This window comes from Gopherus evgoodei, chromosome 9 (assembly GCF_007399415.2).
Source record: "Gopherus evgoodei ecotype Sinaloan lineage chromosome 9, rGopEvg1_v1.p, whole genome shotgun sequence".
NCBI classification, from domain to species: Eukaryota; Metazoa; Chordata; order Testudines; family Testudinidae; genus Gopherus; species Gopherus evgoodei.
In genome coordinates this window covers 60,105,104-60,116,694 of record NC_044330.1, presented here as the reverse complement: position 1 = coordinate 60,116,694, position 11,591 = coordinate 60,105,104, and the positions used below count along the sequence as shown (strand labels likewise).

At 46.0% G+C, this 11,591-nt stretch overlaps 1 long non-coding RNA gene across 1 annotated transcript; it reads right to left on the bottom strand.

Annotated features, from left to right (window-relative positions):
• Positions 1 to 6,500: 6,500 nt before the first annotated feature.
• On the bottom strand, positions 6,501 to 11,334 carry LOC115657393. The gene is made up of 4 exons (XR_004001966.1): positions 11,201 to 11,334; positions 11,055 to 11,103; positions 8,007 to 8,087; positions 6,501 to 6,588 (listed from the first exon to the last, which is right to left on the bottom strand). It is a non-coding gene; the product is annotated as an uncharacterized LOC115657393 (long non-coding RNA).
• Between the last annotated feature and the right edge of the window lie 257 nt (positions 11,335 to 11,591).

Sequence of the window (11,591 nt, the reverse complement as noted above, 5' to 3'; positions counted from 1 at the left end):
AGACTAAGCCTAATATATTAAGAAACTGAATACAGATAAAATCTCACCCTCAGAGATGTTCCAATAAGCTTCTTTCACAGACTGGACTCCTTCCTAGTCTGGGCCCAGTCCTTTCCCTGGTACAATTCTTGTTCGTTCCAGCTCAGAGGGTAGCTAGGGGATTTCTCATGACTGCATCCCCCTATTCTGTTCCACTCTGTTTTATGGCTTTTGCACAAGGCGGGAATCTTTTGTCTCTCTGGTCCCCATTCCTCCTTCTAAATGGAAAAAGCACTAGGTTTATAATGGATTCCAGTACCAGGTGACATGGTCGCATGTCTTGTGAGACCCCAGGCCTCTATTCTTTCTGGTCTGACTCACATGAACACAGAAAGGCTTACCAGTAACTAAAGCCATTTACAACCAAATGTCCTAGTCAATGGAAGCCATCAAGATTCTAAAGCACCATTAATGTCCCATACTTTGCATAATTACAATAGGACTTCAGAGTTATACTTCATATTTCTAGCTTCATATACAAGAATGATACATTCATACAAATAGGATGAACACACTCAGTAGATTATAAGCTTTGTAATGATACCTTACTAGAGACCTTTTGCATGAAGCATAGTCCAGTTACATTATATTCACACCTAAAACATCTTTTCATAAAACATATGGAGTGCAATGTCACAATTCCCCCAAAACTGGACACTTCCTTACCCCCTCAACCCATTTTCCCAATAAATCTTTCATTTTGTTTACACATTCCCCATTACTCATAACAATATCCCTCTTAAGATTCCTAAATTTAACTCTATATGTTTCAGGGGTCATCTGAATACTTCACGACATAGTATCTTTAAATTTCCAATAGTCTAAAACATCTTCAATAGGCATTCCATTGAATACATTTTGAGCTTTACCAGTTAATTTTGCAATCAGGGTAGGAACTCTCTTAGTATCAGGGATTTCATGTATTACACACAATCTTTCAAAGGTAGTCAGATATCAGCAATATCACCCTCTTCACTGTATGCAGGACATAAGTGTTCCCATTTCTGGATTTTTGGAGTGTTGGGAGTTATTGTGGTCAGGGGTTCTGCTTCTACTTCTCTAGCAGGTCCAGCTGGTGTTTTTGCTCTTTCTCTTTCTTCACACTCTTTGTCTTTCTTCTCTCTCTCTCTCTTTTTCTTCCATGGCTCTCCTCTCTGACTGAGTCTTTTTATTCAATGGCCCTTCTGTGTGCAGCCTCCTCCCTGGCTGACTCTTTTTCTTCCATAGCTCTTCTGTGCACAGCTTCCTCCCTGGTGCCTTTGTCTCCATAGTTTTCTCTGAGTCTGGCTGCAGCTGCTTCTTTGAGCCTCATTTCTGCCTGCCACATTTGAAACTCACAGTCCTTTGCCTTCTCTGCTGCTTCCAGTCTGGCCACCTCTAGTTTTGTAGTTGCAGTGGCAACCTTTACAATCCTGTGTGATGAGTGGAAACTGCCTGAGGTGCCTTCATGCTCATTTCCATGAGTTATCTGCTGCCCATTCCCATTCAGCACAGGGCATTTATTCCTCAGGTGTTCAGTGGAATTACAATGATAGCATCTTCTGTTTTCCCAGGAGATTTGGGACAAGGACTGGAGGAGTGAACTTGGTGGGGTGAGTGCCCAGCCTCCCATCCATCCTCCTTCTTCTCAGTGATAAAATGAGGGCTTTGCGTCCCACCAAAATTTAACCCCTCTGCCTGTGATTTATTCCTACTAGGTTCTTGGGAATGCTCAAATTTATCTGCAAAAACTGCAAGTTCATTGACCATTTCCAACTTTTTATCCCATAAACACTGTTTTAAATCATCACTAGACATATTCAGGAACTGTTCCTGAGGAATCAAATCACGCATTCCTTCCAAGCTTGTAATATCTTTTCCTCTCACCCACTTATCCAGTAGATCTCTCATTTGGTTCACATAAGCCACATTACTTAATCCAGCCCCTCTCTTAAGGCTTCTAAATTTACTCTATATACTTCAGGTGTAATCTGAAACTGTTTCAAAACCAAATCCTTAAATTTACCATAATTGGAAGCATCACACATGTTAGTAAATGGCAAGGAGCTCCCTGAATAGAGAGAAACTGGTGCAGAAATTTCTCTGGTCAGGAGAGACCTGATTCAGGAGAAAGACATATTGACAGAACAGATGGCAGAGCTTCTGTTAGTGGGTGGTCACAAAATATTTGTGCCTTTGGCTAAAGTGCACATGGAAACTGGGGATTTGCAAGCTGAACTTAACCGTCACTGCGGTCCCTCCAAATCCTAAATAAATTCTTTTGCGGAATGAGTTTTTCAGTGTGGCTAGGGCTATCCAGGGGTCTATGAGCAGCAAGGAGAAATCTTGCTGAAGCCCCAGTGGGAAGGAGCAAAGCTACAGAAACTGCTGAGGAAATGAGAGAGTGTCTCTTTAATTCCTCTACTGCCCTGCAAAGCAATTTGCTACCAAGGTGGAGGTGGGTAAAACCAGCTCCTGTCCAGTGTCTGTTCCCTCAGGGGATGGGAATGTTTTGCCTGACAGTAGGGAGACTGTCCAGGTTGCTGGCTGCCAGGAAGTTGCAGTTAAGTTAGATGCAAATCCTGCTCTAGGATGCAAAAGGAAATGTGTCCTGGAGAAAAGGGCCCAAAGCTGTTACAGGAGCTTATAGCTGTCTTTGCAGACCCTGCTCCCGAGTCTTGGTATTGCTAAATCCCAGTGCTCACGAAACAGCCCCCCCCCCCAAAACATGAGCTTGATGTAAAAATCATGATTTTTAAATAATGTGACTCTCAATTTCTGACCTTTTAGGGCCACACTTGTGTTGTGTTTACAAGCTTTCCTCCACAACCCTGCATGATCCCAGGACTCCAGGAGCTGGGGGCTTTAAGAAAGACACGAAAACCACATGACTCATGATAGAACTGTGTGACTTGGCAACACTGGTGGTGTGCCATGTGCTTCTTAGCTGTGGCTGAAGATACAGTCCATATATTGAACTAATCTAATGTGGTTTGCTTCTGTCAACTTGACACGTTACAATTCTGGGGGTGTGCAGAGGGTGTTCCCGGTGTTGTCTCAGCAGGGAATACACACACAGCAGATCTTAGTTTAGGTAGCAAAAGGAAGGGTTTTATTGCGATATAACCACACAGGAAATGCCTGTTGTCTTACAGAGATGGAGGGAGGCTCACTGGGAGTCAGCACACAACAGAAACTGCAGACTTGCCAACTCTTGTGCATTGACTGCAAGAGTCATGATTTCTGATTAAAATTAAGCCTCAATGATGATCTCACAAGAGAACTCTCAGGGGAAAAAAATAGCCTGACGTTTGAGAGTTCTAAATGTGAAGTGGTCTTCGGCTGGCATTTCAGTGGTGGGGGGGCCCTTCAATGCTGCCAAAGATGCGGAGCGACTGAAGGGCCCCCACCACTGAAATGCCCAACGCGCCTGTCCCGGCAGCGGTCCGGGTCTTTGGCGGCATTTCGGCAGTGTGGGGCCCTTCAGTCACTCTGGGTCTCGGTGGCTTTCGGTGGTTGGGGGCCCTTCAGTGCTGCCAAAGACACAGAGTGACTGAAGGGCTCCCTGCCGCCGAAGACCCAGACTGCTGCTGGGTGAGTACAAGCGCCACATCTCCCCCGCTGTGCCCCAGGCCCCCTGAATCCTCTGGGTGGCCCTGCACTGGATGCAGCATAACCATCCTAGCACATAGGGCTGCTAGGAGACAATTCCCTGCTCCTGCCCACACTAGGGCAGCATGAGAAGTTTCAGGAAATAAAATCATAGATTCTAGGACTACACAGGACCATCCTGATCATCTAGTCTGACCTCCTGCACATTTCAGGCCACAGAACCTCGCCTGCCCACGCCTGTAACAGACCCTAACCTCTGGCTGAGTCATTGATGTCCTCAAAACATGGTTTAAAGACTTCAGGTTACAGAGACCCCCACTACTGACACTAGTTTAAACCTGCAAGTGACCCATGCCCCGTGCTACAGAGGAATATGAACCCCCCCGCCAGGGTCTCTGCCAATCTGACCCAGGGGAAAATTCCTTCCTGACCCCAAATATGGTGATCCTGAGCATGCGGGCAAGCCCACCAGCTGGACACCTGGGAAAGAATTCTCTGTGGTAACTCAGAGCTCTCCCCGTCTAATGTTCCATAACCAGCCACTGGAGATATTTGCTGCTAGCAGTCACAGATTGGCTACATGCCATTGTAGGCAGTCCCATCACACCATCCCCTCCATAAACGCATTGAGCTCATTCTTGAAGACAGTTAGGTTTTTCGCCCCCACCCCCACCCTGACTGCTCCCCTCGGGGTTCTGTTCCAGAACTTCACTCCTGTGATGGTTAGAAACCTTCATCTAATTTGAGTCAAAACTTCTTGGCTAGTTTATATCCATTGGTTCTTGTGGCGCAATCGCATTGGCTCTTAACTTAGGAACTCCTCTCCCTCCCAGGTGTTTATCCCTCCTGTTGTATTTATAGAGAGCAATCTTATCCCCCCCTCAGCCTTCTTTTGGTTAGGCTAAACAAGCCAAGCTCTTTGAGTCTCCTCTCATAAGACAGGTTTTCCATTCCTCAGATCATCCTAGTCACTCTTCTCTGTACCTGTTTCAGTTTGAATTAATCTTTCCTAAACATGGGGGACCAGAACTGCACACAGTATTCCAGATGAGGCCTCATCAGTGCCTTGTATAATGGTACTAAGACTTCTCTGTCTCTACTGGAAATATTTCACCGATGCATCCTAGGACTGCATTTGCCTTTTTCAGGCCACATCACATTGGTGGCTCGATTAAATTTCATCCCATTTCTATTACTCCAGCTTTTATGGTCACCCAAATCATCTTGTATGACATCCAGTTCTCCTTCATATTGGCAAATAAAACCACCTCCAAGCATAGGAACTCTCCCATGCTGATAATGCAGCAGTGAAACCACATCCTGTGCCCCACACCTCCTATGGTCGTGGTCAGAGACAGAACCCTGAAGAGTTGTATCCTGAGTGTAACAGTCACCTCCCTTCATCTACACATGGTGCAACCACTTGTGGGCTCACCCTGATGGGTAGCTCCACACAGGTTAGCGCGATGCACTCCCTGAACACGCACATACCTGGGTTCGTAAATCCACGTTATTGAATGCCCCGATGACCACTGTCTGTGGTGAGGGAGTGGCTGGATTCTCAGCAAATGAACCCTTCAGAAGCTCATGGGAGCGCTGAGTGCACATTACCAAAGCTCTCCGAGTTCTTTGAGTGCTTTATTTGCTATATTGCTTCTGGGCCACATTTGCTTAGTTACTCGGCTTCCACGCAGGGCTATGTCTCACTAAGCCATGAGTGGCCAGTGGTGCATAGCCAAATAATGGCCAGGGAAAGCTTCACATCAGACCATGGCTGACCAAGATGTAAGTGGCCCCAAGCAGATGCACAGTTCCACTAGTGCCCGCCATGGCCATGGAGTGCAGCCAGTGGGATGCCCCTCCTGAGACCAGTGTTAAATTGCTTCCAGAGGAGAAGGGCTGGAGCTTCCTCCAGGTTGCAGCCTGGGTAGTTTGGGGAAGCCATAAGGATGCAATAAAGATGATGCCCATTTAATGTTCTTTACAATATTTACGTGACTCATTGGACCTGATTTAGCATATGTCCCACATTACATTCACAAGCCATTTGGCTCATATTGAGCACTCAGACGCTAGGAAATGGCAGACTTCAGCTTGCCTCCGCAGCTTTAATTGCCAGCCCCTTGTGTGTGTGCATCACTGTACAGTCTTTAACTGGGTCTCGTAGTGAGAAGTGTCAAGTAACTGTAGCTACACCCACCATTGCCTGCTCTGCCTAGTTACTTTTTTTGCCATAACACTTATGAAAAATGGATCCTGCAGTTGTTTCTTCTCAGTGACTATTTATAATTGGGAAGGCAAAGGAAAATGAGAATTGCCTCCATTAGCTTTTCTGCTTTAAAATGACTGCCCATGTGTTCTGCTCCATGTATACTGTCCCCATCCCCCACAGCCTGTATCCCTTCCCCTGTGGTTACTGCCCTAGTGTTTCCTTTGCCACTGTCTTCATCTCCTGCCCTCTGTCCACACACCTGCTTATCCAGCTCCTTGTCGCCCTGTGCTATACTCCCAAGTGACTCTGAATGTCTCTTTTGGGCCCCCCTCTCCCCTCAGCCTCTTTAAAAATCCCTTTCTCTGTCTCTCATTCATTTTCTTTTCCTATGCTGCTGTTCTCTTTTTCCCTTGTTTCTTATTTATTTTGTCTGTTCTTTCCTTCCCTTCCTGTTTTGTCTGGCTTTCCAGGTTTGGCCTCAGTAAATTTTTAAGACGTTTTGTTTTCGGTTGGGCTCTGATCACTTTCTAAATTACTTCCGCAGCCCACCCCCATCCTCCCCAATCACTCCCCACTTTCTAATTTTCCTTTGCTATAGGAGGCCAAGCATGAGAAACGCTACATAGAGTAGCAAAAATATGCTACATACACTGCAGTATAAGCTGTAGGAAATAATATTATTATTTTAAGTGGCTTCAATGGCTGGTTCATGTTGTACTAATCTCTTGCGGTTCAAATCCCCGTTTCTGCAATGAGACACAGAAATTGAAGTCAGTGTACCTTCTACATCAGTCTTAGCATCCATACCCTGTCCAAATGCCTGAGGTCATTGCTACAACTCCAGTGTCTCCCCATTGCTAGTACCTGTACGGCTTCCCTGGTGGTAGAAATTCTCACAAAGACCAGGCATAGGTAGTTTAGCTACCTGTTCAGACCAGGTCCAGATAACACACTGGTTAAAATGCTGGTGGATGCTTGCACTCTCGCATTGTTACTACAGAGGGAGCTGCACTGGTGGTAGCTCAGAGGTCAAGTATTTGAAGAAAAATCTCTGTCTCTTGGGCCTTGTCCAGACTAACAAAAGCCCAGCCTCCACTGGGAGACTGTAAATGTTCATCAGAACTGGATGCTCTTGAGCTGGTGCTGAGAGGTTTAACTACTAGTGTAGGCAGGAAGGAGTGGGCTGTGGCACTGAAGTCTCAAATGCTTTTTGCAGTGGGGCTGATTGGCTGAAAAGGGCTTTGTCCTGTTTTCATGGACAACTAATGCTCCTGGGAGCTGCAGAGCCCCAGCGCAGCAAGGCGGGAGTCGGGGGGTGCATGGGGGCCTCTGCCTGCATGCATCTGCTGCAGGAGCCCCCAGGAGCCCCCCAGAAGGCAGGTCCTCCCTGCCAATCTGCTGCAGCAGCCCAAGCCCGACAAAGCCAGTGAGAGGACTTGGGGTGGGGGCCGCCAGGGTGGGGTGGGGTGGGGAGGGCTCACGGGGGGCTGTGCACCCTCCAGGGAGTTCAGGGGGCAGGATGCGGGGAACCTGGTCTGGGGAGCAGCCTTGGGCAAGGCTGGCCCCTGGGCAGGTTGGCCCCTGGGGTCTATAAAGGTGCATTGAGATTTGCCCCTCAATGAACCGATGCTATGTGGGGTGGGGGGGGGCAAGGTGGAAGTTTCACCCAGGGCGCAAAATATCCTTGCACCAGCTCTGTGTCACCCTAGTACAGTACAGTGTGGGGAGACCACTGAACGCTAGGTGGCAGCTCCGGAACACATCACAGCAACACTCTCTGTTGGAAAGGAACTAGAATCGCCCTTGCTCTGTCCCATTGTCACACAAGCTGGGTTCTGCAGAGTCTGTTACTGCTCTGTTCCACATCCCTAGCACAGAGCACTGAGGTGCTGAGGTCCTGGCAGGAGCAGGTACTACATGAGTTGAGTTTGGTGTTGTTCCTAGCACACCTGGCTGGTAAAGCAGGCTGCTGCTGCATGCTGCCACTACCCAGAAGCCACAAAGGCCTGCAGCAGAAGCTGAGCCCTGTCAGTGCCCTGTACCACTCTGTGCCTGGCTCTAGCCAGTGGGAAGCCCCTCCCCCACCTTCCTAACTAATTTATTGATTTAGAGGGGAAATAGCCCACCCTTGTCATTCCCTGATTCAATACCTCCTGGCTCTCACCTCTGCTTCCTCTCTCCCATCTCCTTCATGTACTCGTCATGGCCAGTTGTCACGCTGATGTAACTGAGCTTCTGCATCAGCCTGCAATTAACAGGTGTTGTTACATGGGCTGTTAGCGATACAGTCTGATGATTCATGTCCCTGTCCCTTTTGATGTCTGCCAAACGGGACAGGTCAGATTCAAGTCCCTGAATCCCAAATCCACTTGGATGGTTTCAGTTAAAAGGTGCTTGATTTCTGGTTCAGATGTGGCCAGAATCTTAGCAGAGAAGCTGATCTCACAAACATTTCCACCCTAACACTTGTGAGATTTCAGTGTTATTTTAACAGGGAGGGTGAGAGGCCAGGCAGCCCTGATTACTGCGGAGGCACACTTAAGCAGGGGTCACTCAATTCCCTTAGAAAAGCAGCAGGGAGCTGCAGAGTGAGGGAATTTGCAGTGGGTATGCTCCAGCAGAGAATAGAGGGACTTGAAAACTTTATTTTAAAGGTTTGTTAATTTAATAACACAGAAGCTTAGAAGGGATGGGGCGGGACAAAGAGTTTGTGAATTATTGAGGAAATCCCTTGAAGGGGGAAACTAAGGCAAGGCAAGCCACCTACATAGCAACCTCCAGCCATGAGGGGGAAGCTGGGAGGAGGCCAGCCTGATGATGTTCATAAAATCAAGACAAGAACTTTACATCTGATGGAGGCTTGACCCCGAACCCTGGCACTGGTGCAGCCTCATATCAAACCTCAAAGGCTAGCCCGGAGGATACACCACAACATGAACCTGAGTGGTAGCCTAAACCAAATCCAGCTCGGAATAGTACCTTCCTTGCCAGCCCCTAACTTTCAGTAATTGGCAGTGCAACGCTGGCAGTGCCATAAGCAAGGACCAAGCAGGTACAGGGAGCAGCCCATGTAGTGGATTTCCCCTGTGTACCTGGCATGCTAAACAGCACTGACATGGTTAATATGAAAATTTGTGATTTTATCTGGGTACTATTGCACAATAATATCTTGGACACTAGAAAGTAATGCCGAATACAGAGCAGGGAAAGTATTTTATTCTATGGTTTAAAGCACTATATACATTTATGAAAATATTATTAGTGATCATTAATTATTGACTGATTATTAACAAAGCTCCCCAGAGCAACCTAGCATCCTTTGTAAAGAGAAATTTAAATCTGGTCTGCTAACAGCGAACACCTAGGTTAGGAGTGACTGACAGTTACAGAATGCACACAGAAAGGAAAAAAGAAAGAAAGGTACATGCAACAGGTCTGGGATGATGATTTTTTCCATAGCAACTACCTAGATAAAATGAAACAGCCACAAATTAGAGTAATTCCAACCAGGGCAGTCCTTAGGCATAGGCAACATAGGCAGCTGCGTAGGGCACCTGAAAATTTGGGGCACCACTGGGTCTTAGTGTCCACCCTCGTTTTCCTATCCCTGTTCTGACCCTTCCTGCAGGCTCCCACAGATGGCTGCTCTAGCCTGGTGAGTCTTCCTTGGGAGGGAATCTAGAAGTTAAAAGTGAAAAAACCTCCAGCCTCCCAGACCTATTAGCACAACATTGAAACTGTTAAAGAGACATTCAAGGGGTAATAAAGCCATTTAACAGGCATTTGCCAACTCCAAGGTATATACTGACAGGTTTCAGAGCGGTAGTCCTGTTAGTCTGTATCAGCAAAAACAAGGATGAGTCCTTGTGTCACCTCAAAGACTAACAAATTATTTGGGCATAAGCTTTTGTGGACTAGAACCCTTTTCATCAGATGTCCATGAAAGCTTATGCCCAAATAAATTTTTATACTGTCAGTTTCTGACTTTACTGACAAAAACAGTTGTGCATTAATGTAATATTTACACAGAACATGTCAGTCTACAGGACCTTAGTTTAAAATTTGCTTTAAAAATATTTCATTAGTGAGCTGGTGAAGATTATAAATCACATTCTAAAAAATGCTTGCATAGAGTTTTAGATGCACAATCATCTTTAGCCTTAAATGTGTGGATCTTCAGACATAGCTTTTTAAATAAATCCTTCAAAAGACCTCCTTTATCTAAAATACACATTTTAATTACTATAGTTAAAAAAAAAGTGCTTCCAAGTCTTCCTGTCCTTTCTGTCCATCCCTTCACCATCTCTCCCCCCACTCCCCACTGAAGAGAGCCCTTAAAGGGACAACAGTCCTTCTCTTCCAGATAGCTGGACAAAGAGTTCCCTTTCTTTACTTCTGACTATCCGACAAACTAGTTTTAAAAGAACCCTCCAGCAAAATCAGTACCTTAGTAAGACAAAATCCTTGTTATACCTAAATTTTTGGAAACATATTTTTTAAAGTTGGTGAAATTTCATAACCATGTCTCTTGTTATGGAGATCACACAAAGTAAATTACTGTTCCCTTTTTCTAAAAGCAATGAACATTGTTATGAACACACTAAACCTGTATGATTAATTTAAAAGAATGTCTTTGCTTCAGTGAGTTAAATATGTAGTAATCTGGAATGCTGGCTTAAGATTTGAGTACATTTAAAATATAAATTCAACTTAGAAATACTGATGAAGAAAATGTAAAACAGAGAAGAGCTGCATCATGTATTCCATTATATGTAATGTTGTATTCAGCAGGACAGCTGACTCACCCTTACTATAAAGTTTTTGCAAATAAATCTCTGACAAACTTCAGGGCATATCAAAAAACCTGTGACTGACATTTTTTATTCCCAAATTTTAGTGCTTTTAATTAGGTACTTTCTTCATGTCCATTCTGCCTGAGGGAGAGTGCATGGAAGTCTCTGCGGGGAACTGTGACTCTCCGCCACCATGAGGCAGGTTGGGCATCTCATTATCCTTTGCTGTCAAGTCCCTCCTCCCCCTCCCCCACCAGGCTGTGAGCTTGGGCTGCCATCCGGCATAGGGGCACCAGTTTAATAATACTGCGTAGGGCCCCATAAATCATAAGGACAGCCCTGATTCCAACTCTTCAAAACACACACACACACACACACACACACACATATAAAAAGGGGCTGTCCCCAGCATTACATACCATTCTGTGAATCTGTCTAGCTTGCTGCAGGAGTCTGATCCACGGCCATCTATTTGTGAAAACAATCACCATTGAGAAGTTAGATTTTATTTTCTTGCCATGTAACAGAGCTGGATTCATTAGACAGCAAGGAACAGCTGCGTTACCTGTCACATGACTTGACATTATGGAAGTGTCTTTGCTGTAGTCTGAACTCTGAATCTCTAGTGGAATGTTTTATGGCTCAGAAGCTGAAGACAGCCTTGCTAGCACCTCCCCCTTGGGTTTCATAGTTCCTCCTCTAACTTTCCTCAGGTTGCAAAGGAGCTGTCAGCACTGGACGGGTGTGCTCCTTCTCAGTGAACTGCACTAGGGAAATGAAGGCAAATTCACTGATTTTCACTTCTTCTTTCTCTTCCCCCATATACCCCACCAATCGTGCTGCCCTTCCCCCACCACACCCACTAGCCTTCCTGCATCCCATCCCTCCAAAATGCCGTAACCCAACCCTCTCTTCCCACAGCCAGTTCCTATTCTGCCTTCCCACAGCAGCTTCTG